Consider the following 15972-nt stretch of genomic DNA (forward strand, 5'->3'; position numbering starts at 1 on the left):
CATCATATCCCTTAGTCTGCTGAAAGAAGTACAGGCTACCATGTGGATATATAAAAATGAAGAAAACTAACTGAAATAATGACAAGAAAGATGTATAGCTGTAGTGTGATTCAGAGATATATCACGGGGCTGGGTTTACCAGTTCATTCAGGCTATATTATTATTTAAAGCTGACTCAAAGCATTGTACTTTTAAATCTTAATAAGATGGAGTTAAGCACAGCTTATTATATCATGGGTGCAAAACAACAGAGAAATAAAAATGAATCACTGTAAATGTTCTTGGATGTAAATAGCTTTCCAAACCAAATTAATATATTATTTGTATTACATCATGCTACCATGTTAAGTAAATATAAAACAAATTTTGAAGAACACCTAACAGTGAGAAAGTCAATATATGACTTTTAGATGATGTTGGAAACAATGAAATATGTTCTGGATTATTTCACATTTGTCAGTGGGCTTTTGTTCTGGCTTTGTAGTGTTTTAACTTGTCCTATACTGACTAAGTGTGTTTTTACCTCACCTCTTGTTGAGGTAAGTTTTGCAGTAGGAGCTGTGGGAAATGATGAAACTTTTTCCCTGGTCCTTGGGTCAATTAAGGTCTCGTTTAACTCATTTGATATGTTTCTAGCACACCTTTAGACTATTAATTAATATTGCCCAAAACCGCAAGCAGAATCATTTTGGAGTCTAACTCACTTCCATCTTCTGGACAAAGGAATTCCCCATAAGTTTTTCAGAGAACTCCAAACACACTCACAAAATGATTGGTATCTAACAAATGCTCAAGAATGAGTCCTTTTAGAGCGGGGATTGTTATTCATCTGAGACTAGCATCTAAGAAAAACAAAAACGAAGCTCCCCTCTACTTATAATGTTAAAATTTTTCTATATCTAAAATAGTTTAACATTTATCTGAAGTCAACTGTGAGGTAAAAAATCCCAACACCCTTCCTCCCTTTTCCTTGGCAGAAGATTTTGCCAATGTGCATTCATCTGAAACACTGAACAAACAACATTTCACCGATTTCAATAAAACACACACAAAACAAAAACAAAAACAAAAACAAAAACAAACAAACAAAAAAGAAAACAAACAAACAAACAAACAAACAAAAAAAACAAAAAAAAAAGAAGGAAAAATTAGAGGAAAGGGACACTCTCAGGCATCGGCAATGTCACCAGAACCATTGTTGAGGCAGTAAAAGAGAACTGTGAACTGGCTTTAACAGATGAGAATTAAAGCACTCTGGAAGTGAAACTGCCCTTTTGACTGTCTACGTTGCAGGTACACCTGAGTCTGGCTGTACTCCCCTCTGATCTTGATGTCACCTTGCTGACCTGAATTCTTGGTTTTTACCTTGGTCCAAACTTGAGGGTCTTTGTGGTCTTCTCTCATGATCTGTTGTCCAAGTGTGGTTAATGTCACCAGGCCTGCTTCGCTCTTCTTGCTGTGGAAATACACTCTTATTGTCAAGTCAGCTGCCCAGCCTTCTTCCCTGTCACCTTCTGCTCTGAGGTCCCCTTCCTTCCAAAGCAGCTCAAGCTCACTACTTGCTTACACAGAAAGTGTGAGACAAGCTCTTTGGTAAAGGATTTCCCAATCATTACCAGTACTTTTCCTACATCATCTTCTTCATCAAACATATAATCAGTAGTTTAATGGTCACAGTGGAGTGCTTTCCTACGAAAAAAAAAAAAGAAAAAGACTTTTCCAAGTTAATATATTTCTTTCTTGTGTCTAAGCTGTCATGAACAAAAAAAAATCTACCTTTGCATCTGGATGTGTGCACACTCTGATGAGCAAAAAAAAATGGTGTGATCTCAGATTTTCTTCTGCAGAATATAAGTACTTATACTTTTGAAATATATAGGAAATATAGAAATATATTCCTCAGTTCTGTCTCTAACAAGTATTCCTTTCCCATTAAAGTGAAGATACCCTTTCATGAGACTCCCACTTAAGAGTACCGTGTCCAGCCCTAAGGTCCAAAGTACAAGAAAGACATGGACCTGTTAGAGCAGGAGCAGAGGAGCTCCATAATTATCAGAGTGTTAGAACACCTCTCCTGTAGAGACAGACTGAGACAGTTGGGGTTGTTAAGCCTGGAGAAGAAAAGGGTCTGGGGAGAACTTACTGCAGCCTTTCAATAATTAAAGGGTTTATAAGAAAGGTGGTGAGGTGACGGAAGCCTGGAACAGGCTGCCCAGGGAGGTTGTGGAGTCCCCTTCTTTGGAGATTTTCAAAACCCGCCTGGATGTAGTCCTGAGTAACATGCTCTAGCTCTAGGCAATCCTGCTTCAGCAGGGGAGTTGGACTAGATGATCTCTATGGTCCCTTCCAACTCTAGAAATTCAGTGAAATTCAGTGAAATTCAGTGAAAAACTTTTCACCAAGGCCTGCAGAGACAGGGCAAGGAAAAACAGTTTTAAACTGAAAAAAGGTAGGTTTAGACCGGACGTGAGAAAGAAATTTTTTATGCAGAGGGTGGTGAGACACTGGAACAGGTTTCCTAGGGAAGCTGTGGATGCCCCATCCCTTGAAGTGTTCAAGGTCAGATTGGATGTGGCTTTGAGCAAATTGATCAGGTGAAAGGTGTCCCTACCCATGGCAGGGGGGTTGTAACAGGATGATTTTAAAGGTTGTTTCCAACCCAAACTATTCTGTGATTTGATGATTCAATGATTTTATGTTTACTGTGGATTAACAACAACAAACAAAAAAAAAACAAAATAAAAATACCAACACCCAGTAACACTGACTAAGCTAATCCCACTTTACATAGAAAATTTGTTAATATTTTTCTAATGATATATTTAATTTGTGATGCCAAAGATAAATCATGTTTTCCAAAATGGCAGTATCCATTCATTTAAAAACATCATTAAATCCTTTAAGTCTTTATCAGAAATCCATTTCTCATTACAAAATTTCAACTTCTTTTAATTTAATGGCAAAAATTTCAAAAAAAGGCATATTTTGCATATTTAAACACTCAAATCATTAAGCACTAAGGTGCTATCTACCCAGTTATATTTAAAATTATTTTAATTAATTTCTCATATCTCGTATACAGAGCAAGATGTAATATATTCTTTTAATAATTAAAACATTAATACATTTGAGAAAAATTATGAATTAATTTGGAAGTAGATGAAAATGCATGTATTGAATAAAACATTTATTTCTACATGCTCATATGTCCTTGCACTGCCTTATCACTCCGTAACGGATGCAAATACAGGATACCAAGTTTGAAGATATTAATTAAGGCATTTAGAACTCCATTTTTCTTCCTAAATGAAGTATTCATCATCTGGTTGCTTTTATTGAATTCATACTCCTCTGCAATTGCAAAAATTGTCAAGATCTCAGCTGATTTCTTTTCTTATGTGGCCCTCCAGCCTGACTAAAGTAAATTAAAAAGATAGAATATGTTAGAATTCAGAGACTATATTGGCAATATCCACTTTTCAGACAGCAAATCATTATACAGTCCTTAAGTTCATAAATGTTTTGTCTTTCCACAGATATGACCTCTCATCTAAGGAACTTCTCATCACTCCATTCCAGAAGTTTTACAAACATGCCATTATAGAGATTGCCAACAATCTTTAATAAAAAACTTGAGACCACTGGATCATCTGTATTTTATTGACTGTATTAACTAGGGTACCTATATGTGAAAATTTGCAGAAACCCAGGAGACAATTAATCTTTTTCAGTATGCAATACATAATATTTAGCGAATCACATCAACTAACTATTTCCTGATTAGAAATGACAAGTTGGTTACTGACACTCTTAATTAACCTGTTTGATAGAATATTTCCCTTAGGGAATAAAAAACAATTTAATCTTCCTAGATTAAAATTTATCTGGGGCAAGGAAATCTACTTACTCTTTCATATTTGAAAGTGAATAAGAAGACAGTCAACACTTTTGCTCTTATTAAACTGCTACAGAGGATGAGTCAGAGATGATGCCTAATACTAAGAGGAATTTAGTCTTTATTTTTGTGAAGACAGAAGCATCTTATCCCAACAGATTCGATGGATGGACCACTCGGTGGATAAGGAGCTGGCTGGCTGGCCGCACTCAAAGGGTTGTGGCCAATGGCTCAATGTCCAGTTGGCGGCCAGTGATGAGTGGTGTTCCTCAGGGGTCCGTAAGGGGACCAGTGCTGTTCAACATTTCTGTTGTAGACATGAACAGTGGGATAGAGTGTACCCTCAGCAAGTTTGCTGATGACACCAAACTTGGTGGTGCAGACGACACACTGGAAGGAAAGGATGCCATCCAGAGGGACCTGGACAGCCTTGAGAGGTGGGTTTGTGCAAACCGCATGAAGTTCAACCAGGCCAAGTGCAGGGTCCTGCACCTGGGACATGGCAATCCCAGACACAAATACAGGTTGGGTGGAGAATGGCTAGAAAGCAGCCCTGAGGAGAAGGACTTGGGGGTGTTGGTGGATGAGAAGCTCAACATGAGCAGCATGTGCACTGGCAGCCCATAAAGCCAACTGCATCCTGAGCTGCATCAAGAGAAGCGTGGCCAGCAGGTCTCGGGAAGTGATTCTACTACTCTACTCTGCGCTCGTGAGACCCCACCTGGAATACTGTGTACAGCTTTGGAGTTCTCAATACAGGAAGGACATGGACCTGTTGGAACAGGGTCCAGCGGAGGGCCACGAAGATGATCAGAGGAATGGAGCACTTCCCCTATGAGGACAGGCTGACAGAGTTGGGGTTGTTCAATCTGCAGAAGAGAAGGCTCCAGGGAGACCTTACAGTGGCCTTTCAATATCTGAAGGGAGCTTAGAGGTGAGCCAGAGAGGGACTCTTTTGTCAGGAAGTGTAGTGAAAGGACAAGGGGTAATGGTTTTAAATTGGAAGAGGGGGTATTTAGATTAGATATTAGGAAGAAATTCTTTACTGTGAGGGTGGTGAGACACTGGAGCAGGTTGCCCAGGGAGGTCATGGATGCCCCATCCCTGGAGGTGTTCAAGGCCAGGCTGGATAGGGCTTTGGGCAACCTGGTCTAGTGGGAGGTGTCTGTGCCCATGGCAAGGGGGTTGGAACTAGATGATCTTTGAGGTCACTTCCAACCCAAACCATTCTATGATTCTATGATTCTATGATTCTATAGCTCCTCACTAGAACTATTTGACATATTCCTACCAAATTCTCTGCAATAAAGCAAGAGTGCAGAGAACTAACTGCACTCTTTTTTAACCCTTCTGTTCCACTAGCCAGCTGCTTCTTTCTTAACTGCCTGAAGAACACTAGTGGCTCAGTTAAAAATAGTTCTTTAAAAAAAAAACAAGCAAAGAAGCAGACAATCTGCCCCCCCGCCCATGCTTAAAATGGAAAATTGCATTGGTAACTTGTGAATACTTTTACCTATTGATTAATTTGAAGATATACTGTCAAAATGAAAGGGTCAGAAAGTTTGAATAAAGCAATAAATTTAAAACTGTCATAAAATACTTATATTTCCTGTTTACCTTTTTATCTTTTAATCTGCAATTACATATCTCTTTCAGTCTATCTTTTTTTTGGCCTCAATTCTCATCTGCATACCTGATCATCATAAATGGCAATAATTATTTTTACAGGGTGATGTTGCTATCTACTTCACTAATTCTGAGTTCATTCCAGTGAGAACAAAAGACCTGCAAGGAATATGTACAGTTTCATCCTTGGAATGTCAATTTCTTATAACTGGGAAATAGTAGTTAATTCTCTTTGAACTTTTTCTTTTTTTCTGGCCTCCATCCTACTCAACTTTACCTCAAAGGCTTCAGCAACATCATATTTGATTTGCTTTGAGATGTCTTGATATGAAAGTTTTTTCATAGAGTTATTGATCTAAGAAAATATAAAGGACAGTTTCAGTTAGTTTTAAGGTATCTTTAAAGGTTCATGTAAGCCTGCAGGTATTCTTTTGCCAAAAGCAAGATGTGTATAAAAGACATGGTTGAGGACCCTGAGGTCTTCCATACCAACTACGTGACTGAACCAGCACAAGTAAAATACTACCAGCACAGTTCTAGTAGTACTATAAGAAGCAACCACCGTGCTTGTCATATATATATGCCATAATCCAGAATTTTTGGAACAGACATGTGATAAATGAAAGAGTCAGAGACACAAAACTAAGGAGAACAGAAATTGCACTGTACTGACTCTTAGCTACCTTGGTTGATTGTTTTATTCCCCCTAAACACAACTTTGTAAATATTTTGCCATCAGTTTTTGCTGAAGAGGATGTTACTAAGGTAGCTAAACCTTTCAAATACTTGAAATTTATTCTTACTGAATGTAATTTCTGGAGGGCTTTGAAACTGGTTAGACCAAGCTGAAATGTAACTTGCATGTTATGAATACTTACAGACTGGAGAGGAAATTCAAACCGTAACTGCTCAGCAATGGTAATTTGTGACCAAGGACTGATTTGGCATGAAGGGCAGGGATGCCTAATGAAATGATGAAAGAAGATATAGCACAGCATTGTCTTGTAGCAACTTTTCTAGCCTCTCAGAGGGAGATCAAAGAAAACATGCTGGGCATTCAAACGGTGCTGGATGCCTACATTCATGCAATAGGACTGAGTCCTATATGCCTGTGTATCAGGCATACTCAAATGAGTACAAATTCATGCTTAGAATATATAAAATATTACTAATTCCATTTAAGGCCTCTTCTACACTGTTAGATGAATTTAACAATTTGGATCGATCATATCTGTCTCCTGAAGTGCTAATTTTTATTTTAAATACCCAAGAGTTCTCTTTAATTGTCTATAAGCAACCTTCAAAAGGGGTCCTCCTGATTTTATAGCTCAGGATTACTTTCAAAATGAAAATAAAGGTCTCTAGAAGACATCCAATGTGTACAACTTAAAGGAAAAAAAAAGTCAAATCTCTTTGTTACCCTTTTTTCCTGAAAGCATTAAGAAAATATTTTTTACATGTTGTGACTCAACTATTTTCATTGTATGTAATGGTTTATTTTTTTTTCTTTATCCTTCCATCATCCTTCTTCATTACTATTATTAAAAATAGTGCTTAAATATAAGGATTGGTTCGGCATTTTAAATTATTTGACATCAGTGTTGCTAATGTCAATAGGAGTAGTAATAGCAATTGTACTGGTAAGACTAGCAGTAGTAAAAGAAATAGTAATATGGTAGAACAAATATAGTTATTAAAACTGTAATAGCTATTTTAGTCATGCCATCAATATATTAAAAGAAAGACAAATCAGATGTTCAAGTATGAGATAATTTCTAGGATAAGGAAGGAAGTCAAATATGTTAGAGCCATAAGTACCCTGAACAAAAGCTGAGATCACTATACCTACAGCATACAACATAATTACGTATTGTCACTATTACCTAAAATAAAATGCCTCATTACCTACAATATCTTTGCATACAAGTATTAATCAAGGAAAAAAATAGACAAAAGTTCAAACCTCTTTCAGTAGTTAAAATATATCTTTAATAAGAAGTCAGATAATCAGCACATAAAATTCAGAAAAGTTGATGTAGTCCACTAATTTACAGCAGCTGTATATTTCAGCTGTTCATTTTTCATTTAAATATCATAGCTTTGTTGCAGTAGCAGTGAAATACTTGAATAGGTATGCAAGTCCATGTTCTGTAAAAGCAGTATGTAATCATCAGTTATTTTCTAAATAAACGATTCTGTTTATATTTGTATTAATTACATCACAGTCTTATCCTGATAGTAAGAAATAACAGTTGTAACAAAACATTCCCTAGTGAAATTCATAAATCTTGCTGTTAACGACTGAAGACAAAAACAAGACATGTAGAAGTTTTGAACATGGAGTTTAAACGCTTGGTTTTGTGGATAAAAATTCTGAAATATGCACATACTCTCTGTCCCATCCCCTTTCCCCTACCAAACAAAAATCTGTACCAGAGAAAAAAAAGGGCATAGTCTTTTTTAATGCCTACTCTATTGATGATAATGCTAATGTTTGTAGCAGCTCATAGGATTCTTATCATCCCCAAATGTCATCAAGTGGTCTCAGAAATTCCTCAACTGACTTCCTGTTTTTCGTAAACTTTCTTCAGAGCTTTTTACTCTCAGTTCAGGCAATCTTGGCAAAGTGGTATTGAAATTCTTTTTCAGATCTTAGTTTCTTACTTGCATTTGGCTTGCTTGTTTAACAAGTCTTTAGAATAATTTTGAAGTATTCTGAACATTGGTGGATAATTCTGCGTTCTTATTTGTTATATTTTCCTGGTGATCACTTAGTAGTCATTTTGGTTTTTTTTTCGTAGCTCCTATCTCAATTGCAATGGATATTTTAAAACAAAACAACCCTCCTGCCAGAAAAAAAGATGACCTTTTTTTTTTTTTTTTCCCATTACAAATGATTTACAAAAACCAACTGTCTTGTACCACATACATGCTCAAACAAATTATTTCCACTGCCAAAATATAGGAAAGAATATGAAGAAAGAAATCTTTGCCTACACAAAGATGAAAAGACCTTCTATTATTGTCACGAAAAGATTCCTGATTTTCTACCACAAAAAAAAAAACGGTTTATTACTTCTGTGGTGGTTTTCCATATGCTAGTCATCACACCAGCAATAGTCAGTGTGATGACTAATGCATCTTGAGGAGGGTGGCATTTATCAAGTTTACAAGTTTACCTTTCCCACCACCAAGGAAGAATTATTTGCTCTGTGCAATATTCTCTAATGCAAAGTTGTACCCTGAAGAGAATTAAAGGAATCTAAGCAAACAATTATAATAATGACAATCATTGCTGCAATAATTAGCTATTAATAACACAGTTGAGAAAGTGTTATATACATATTCATATACAGTATTCTAAGAAACTGTTGGTGAATAGATTGAACTAACAATGACCTTAAAATAAGAATTCATGTAGAATGAACGTTTCAATGGGGGGCCCTGAAAATACAAGCACAGGATGACAGCAGGGACCCCAGGGCTACAAACACAGATGGCCAATTATTGATATTGGAGTACAGCCCTTGAAAGGAACTAGTTTCAGGGCATAACAAAAGTAATGACTATATAACAAAGAAATATGAATGTCTTAATTGTGTTAATGTGCCATTAATTATACTATCAGAAAGTTATATCCTGAAGAAAAACAGAAGGCTCCTGTTGGAGGAAGCTATATATTTTGAAAATTAGAAACCTTCTGTTGTAATATTTCCCAGGTATTTTGTAAGGAATACATAACTCAGTCATGTACAGAATGGCACAACAATCTGCAGCAGCTTCCTGTAATGGATAGCGTAAGAAAGCTACCTTTAGGCTGTATCTATGAGTGCAATAGAAATGAGTACTTGTGAAGGTGACTTCCTTGAGAACTGGATACGAAGAATTGAAACTGATCGCTCTGGCATCCTATATGTGTAAGTATCAATTTAGTGTCATTAAATGGGAATCTACCTTTGTTGTCTGTGGTTTGTCAAGTAATTTACTGCTATTGTTTGATCTAGTCAACCACTCTTGAAGTGTGGTTGCAATCTGGATGTACAGCAGTTGGTGGAGAAGCATCCTCTCCAAAAACATCCCTTTGTGTCACATAGCCATTCTCTGCTGGTTTTTCCAAGTTGGATGAGCATTCTTTGACTCTTTGATCTGATTGTTTTTATTGGCAAAAAGACAATATCACAGAAGCTTAGGGAATTTTCTCAGCTATGGTTCTTTTTTCCCTCTTAGCAATTGAAACAATATAAAAACTGATGACACTGACTCAGAATTGAGAGAAAATTGCCTTTGTGAAGAGATTATAGAAGTCATTTTAGGAAAAGTAGGTTTTTGGAGAGAAGGAAGTAAACTTCTGTAGGCATTTTTGGAACCAATCCTCTCAGTTCTTCACCTGCATTTACTCCAGTGGAAAAAACCCTAAACCCTCAAAACAGCTTTCTATTTATGATCTGCTGGAAGACCTATAAAGATTCTTCAGAACTGTTTTGTTTCTGATAGTACTGCAATTACAGAACTTCTTTATGACAGTCAGTGGTGTTGGACTTATAAAGCTCAGGAAAACAGGACCCTGACCTCATTATATCAGAACAATTCCAAACTTGGTATGGGGAGAAAAAGATATGGAAAAAGAGTGACTGGAACTCGTAAGAGAAGTCATAATCTGCACTGTCAAAATAAAAATTTTTCTTCATACGTTAATGCAATTGCGTGTGTTTATATAAGTGTACATAACTTGCATAAAAATAATCCTTTTTGTGATCTGGCTTCTCTTTCTCTGAGTGTGAATGCTACATCGACCTAATGGTACTGCTAAATTACTGGAGTGCAATTTATATCATGTTGGAATGGAAGAGATCTTATGCAAATATTTTCAATTTCTCTTGACACTTCTAACAAATCCTCACATCAGTAGAAAAAGAAGAAATGAAATTAAATGAAACAGCCAGTGTCCTTTATGAATCCTTCCTGATTGCAGAGCAAAGAGGGTCACTCGTAACTTTTAAGCAACAACATGATACTTTTACGGCACAGAATCTTTAGAGTTAACATTTCAGATTAACCTCACTACTGTATCGGGTCATTTGAATGAAGATGTTAGGAGACACTGTTCTAACCTTCTGAGAAATATGTATTTCCTCTAATGGCTGCCTTAATTCTAATAGATTTTTTTTTTACCTGTATCTGTATACAGATGCATTTATGTACACATATGTATAGTTTCTCCATATATAGTTAAGTAAACTCTATATAATTATTACTTGATACATACATATGTATGTGCAAGTATGCACACAAATATACATATGTCCATAGAAAATGAAATCCAGAATTGTAAGTTCTCAGTTCCTTAAATATTTCTGGTTGATGTGTTGGATCAGTACCATATTTTCTCTTGAACTTGAATAATAGCTGAGAATCTTTAGTGGGCATGGGAAATGAATAGAATATATCTTGGATTGCATGGAATATGAAAGGAATTAAATTTATATTCTTTCCCATAGTTGATTGGAAGGAGAGATGTTACAAGCAACAAGAATCCCATTTCATTTTTTTAGATATTCACAAATTGAGATACTGTCTGTTACTAGCCTTTGAATTCCTAGAGATCTTTTGCTCTCCATGCCTAAACATGCTAAATCTGTACATTACCTAAGGTAGTAAGCTTAGGGGTTAATGTGACAAATACCTTCTCACTCAAGGCACAGAGCGTCTTGAGCCGCTAAATGTTCTCAGAGCACACAAAAGATATTGCTATTACTCAGTTCAGCAAAAAACATTCTATTTATTAAAATGTTAAATAAATAAATAAATAGATAAATTAGAAATAAACTTATAAAAATACTTACTGTTATCTTACATAAAATTCTTTAGTACTTAGTGAGCATTGGCCAAAATGGGAAGTGACAATCTCGTACCCCTCTCCACCAAAGGAGTTTCAAACATTTACTTTGCACTTTTATGAGAGTAACAGTCAAAATATGAAGTGGAGGTACAAGGAACGAGATTGGAGGGAAAAAAATACAATCGAAGGCTTTCTATTATGGAAGAAAATATACAAAATTCTTAATATCAGAAAGCTAGAAAGCAAAAAGCTAACTCTAGGCTGGTACTATGGAAACACTAAAATGTTATTGTTAAAATCTTCAATACTGTTTGTATACTCTGTCCCATATCTCCTTACTGAAAAATAAATCCAAATGTCTTGGGATGGGGATTGTATTCCAGGCATTCTTTCCTCTGGTGATTGTCTTTATGCCTGACTTTCAAAAGTTTTCTTTCTTATACCTAATTTCTGTGTAAAAAACTCTGATTTATTCTGGGTTCTTTGCAGGTTAAAAATTTTAGTTCATTAAAAGGTAGAGATCATAATGATGCCCTCTTAGAAACCTAGCCCTATTTATTCTTATGTATAAAAAAATTCCTTGCAAAGGTGGGCAACACACTAAGTGAAATAAGAAAAGAAGAAATAGAGAATTCAGAAATCCACCAACCAGATCATGGACTAGTGAAAATAGGTGCAGTGCAGCTCCATGGAGGTTGGAGTCATGTCAGTTCATACCTTTTGGTCCGTCTTCTCCAAATATTTACTTTAAGCAACTTCAATTAACTTATTCACAAAAACAAATAAAAAACCACCACCACCACCACCTCATTGTCTCCATTATTGTTAAATACTCCCTTCTGATAGTAGATAATTCGACTAAATTAGGGGTACTTTCATTGTCACTGGCAGTACTGTATATCTCTCTATGGGATAGTCATAAAGTATAGTAGAGGGGAGTAGAGTATAGTTTTAATTTGCTTATGTCCTGCTTTGAGGTAAAACAGAAACTATTTTCTGTTCAGTAATTTTGCTTTGCAGCTAATCCTCTTCTAACTAATTGAACTCTCTGAAATTAACAGCATATTTTCAGACAATGTCCACTTCCAGAGACTGATAAAACCTGATTGTTTCTAAATTATGCCAAGGAATAGTACGCAAAGAGGCTCTAGCTTATACTTACTGCTATAACAACTAAGGGCAGCTAGTTTTGTTATGTGTCCTGTTAGAGGGTCAGAAACGGAAAAGCATAGAGGCGTCGCACCTGTGGGGAGGAGCAGACAGGACAGGTGACCCAAAACTGACCAGCAGGGTATTCCATCCCATCTGCCCCATGCTCAGGATAAAAGCTGAGGGATCAAAGGGTCAACCTCTTTCTTCAGTGGCCAACACCTCAGGACGACTCTTCATCTGCTTTTGATCCCAACCTGTGCATTCCTGAATCCAGACCCAGAATCCAGTTCCTGTCCATCACTGAGTCCACTCTGGGACTTCCCCAGTGCCTGCCAGTGATGTGATTGTCATCCTGGGAGCTTGATACAGTTTTGTATATATTGTATATATTTCTTTTCTTTCTATTATTTTATTAAGATTTCATTAGTTTAGTCTCTTCTAAACTCTTAAGTTTCTGTCTTTCTCTCCCTTCTCTCCTTGGAGTTAGAGGTGGGGAGAGCATCTGCCACTCTTTAAATTGGCAGTCCAGTCCAAACCAGGACAGCTTATTTACTTAAACTTAATTTTTAAAGCTTGTAATGAGAGCAATATCAGACTTATTAATTTATTTATCTTAATATATTTGCTTTGTAAGTTATGTGTAAGTACGGATCTGTAAGTATATTAATACAGATTTGATTGCTTGAAACTACATGTAATACACAGTAGATATTATTATAGTTTAACAAAACTAATTCACTCCAAGTAAAAGAATATAAAATGTGAGTTACTTAATTTACCTGGCCTTCTGCAAATCTGTAATGAGGTAAACATCTACAAAAAAAGTCACAACCACACCCTAAGACACATAGATGTTTCAACAAATGAATGTAGGTGCATTGTAAACTGCCTATAAACACACATGAGGAAAGCACAAGATCCTTATGTATCTGAAAGATACATAGAAAACAGCTACACTGCACCCTGGCAGTACAAGAAAAAAAATACTGTTGCAGAGCAGTCACTATTTTCAGTTACATACATTCTTTTTTCAACACACAAAATCTTTTTCAGCATATTTCCTAGCAGCCAACGTTGAAAACAAACAGAAGTTCAAAACAGCACTTGTCAGGGCTTGATGCTTTAATCACTGCATATGTTATGTCTGTTTGTTTCACAGAGCAGTAAAATAGCAGCAGATAATTGTGTTGCCCGGGAAAGGCACTGAATCCACCTCCAGCTGATGTAAGTGCAAATGGTTGTTGAAAACATGCTGGATTGTGCAGGCTGAGGATCTGGTCTTCAATATTTTGTGATTTCTGTCTACAAAAATGCAGATATATACTCAAACAAAATCACACCTCAGTAATGACATTTCTTTTTATTTTTCCTATGCTTCTGGGGGCGGGGGAGGGGAAGTAAGGAAAAGGGCAAATAAAATTGTGATCCAAAACCATAATGTAAAATTTTGGAATTCTGCAAGTTAAAATTGAAGCCTAAACAAATTTGTCACATTCTATTAACTTTGAAATTACAATAACACTTTTTAGAAAATTATACTGAGTCTTTCAGAAACAGTCGACTCTGTTGTCCAGGAAACTGTCATCCTGAAATAATGTAGTTTTTACTGAGTTAGATTTGTAATTTTTGAGATTCATTCTGTGGTTTGTATTCACACATGTCCAAACTCTAGAGGAAAGGTTCGGTTAAACATTTTCAAAATTGGTCTTATTGGGATATTTATGAGTTTCCACGACTAATAAAAAGTTGAATGTCTAAATTGTGAAAATATATTGTACATTAGTTGTGATACTTTTCAAAGTCCATTTTAGCTCAACTATTCACATGACTACATAGGATATAGAAATTATTGTCCAAATAATAAAATAATTGTTTTCACAGTGAGGGTGACGGAGCCCTGGAACAGGCTGCCCAGGGGGGCTGTGGAGTCCCCTTCTTCGGAGATTTTCAAGACCTGCCTGGATGCAGTCCTGAGTAACATGCTCTGACAAGCTCTAGGTGGTCCTGCTTTGGCAGGGGAGTTGGACTAGATGATCTCTATGGTCCCTTCCAACTCTAAAAATTCAGTGAAATTCAGTGAAATTCAGTGAAATAATAAAAGCAGAAAGTACAGTCTTCTTGTAGAACAGTCTTTTACGCTGTGCCTATTTCCTTCTGAGGCCACTCTGAGGTTCAGACTTCGCCCATTGTTGTCAGCAAACATTTTAAGATTTAGTAAACATCATACTGTTAATGAACTCACTCAAGTCAATGTAGGTATAAATAAAAATGGAGCTTAGTTCCTGGCTCACTTTTAAGAAAGAGACCTACATCAAAAAGCAAACAATTTGGCTTCCCTCCTTCTATAGAAATATGCTATACTTTAAATAAATTCTGTTAAGTTATAAAAGGTATGTCAAAAACTCTGCTTAAAGTAGAGTTTCATCCATACCTCATACATCTCCTGCCCATGGCACAATAATTCTGCAGTTCATCCAGCTCTTTATGACAAGTGTTGTTTGTTATTCTGTTCAGCTAAAGGCAAGTACAGACTCAGGCAGGGGAGGGAAAGCAGGTCCTCTGCCCGTACTCTTCACTTCATTAGCAATATTCAACTCAACGACACATGCTTTGGGCCACAAGAAATGCACATCTCTCCTACAAAGACCATGCCAATTCTGACTAAATTGGCAGGGGAATTTATCTAAAAAACTACACTAAATTATTGTGGAGTTGTCTTTCCCCAACCCCCCCTGGGCCCCAAGTTTTAGAGGATTTCAATCTGAACTGTAATTTCAGACAACATAGTTTTCATCAACAAGTCATCAGTGTCATACAATACAGTATCAAAGAGGTTTTTCCTTCTTTCAAATTATTGCAAAATACACCATTTATACTAGCTGCTTGCTCTGGTTTGACAAATTGAGTAAGAACTGCCAAGTCTGCAAAATGGAAACAGAAAACACATTGCAGGGGGTAACTTGTTTATGTGCAGACATCATCAGCTATTTAAAAGAGGCAGATAGATTTACCCTTCTTAAGCAAGAAAGTCTTCACAGAAGAAAATCTAGTTTGCTATCTATCCGTTTTGCTTCATACAACCAGTTCTTAGAAGGAGCACAGCAGCAAAATAGCATTGTAATAAAGAAGACGAGAAGTACCAACCCTGTAAAACCCCAGGGATGAGGAAGCACACTTTGGAAAGTTCTGTTAAATATAAATTAAGTTCAGCCATAGAATGTATTGGATCCTAATTCATAAGTACAGAATTTGATTTAAAAAAAAAGATGGAAGAAAAAGAAAAATATGTTGGAATGGCCCTCATAAATTTGGGCATCATGACACGTTTCAGGAATATAAAATGTAATACGATTACAGTCTGAAGTGCCAGCAATAATTGAAAAAGTAATTGGAAACAAATATAGTTTGGCACCTACTATTAACATTTTAGCCAGCACTATAAGAATTAAAGAAATCCCTA

Source organism: Calidris pugnax, unplaced genomic scaffold (assembly GCF_001431845.1).
Source record: "Calidris pugnax isolate Ruff unplaced genomic scaffold, ASM143184v1 scaffold153, whole genome shotgun sequence".
In the NCBI taxonomy this organism is placed as follows: domain Eukaryota; kingdom Metazoa; phylum Chordata; class Aves; order Charadriiformes; family Scolopacidae; genus Calidris; species Calidris pugnax.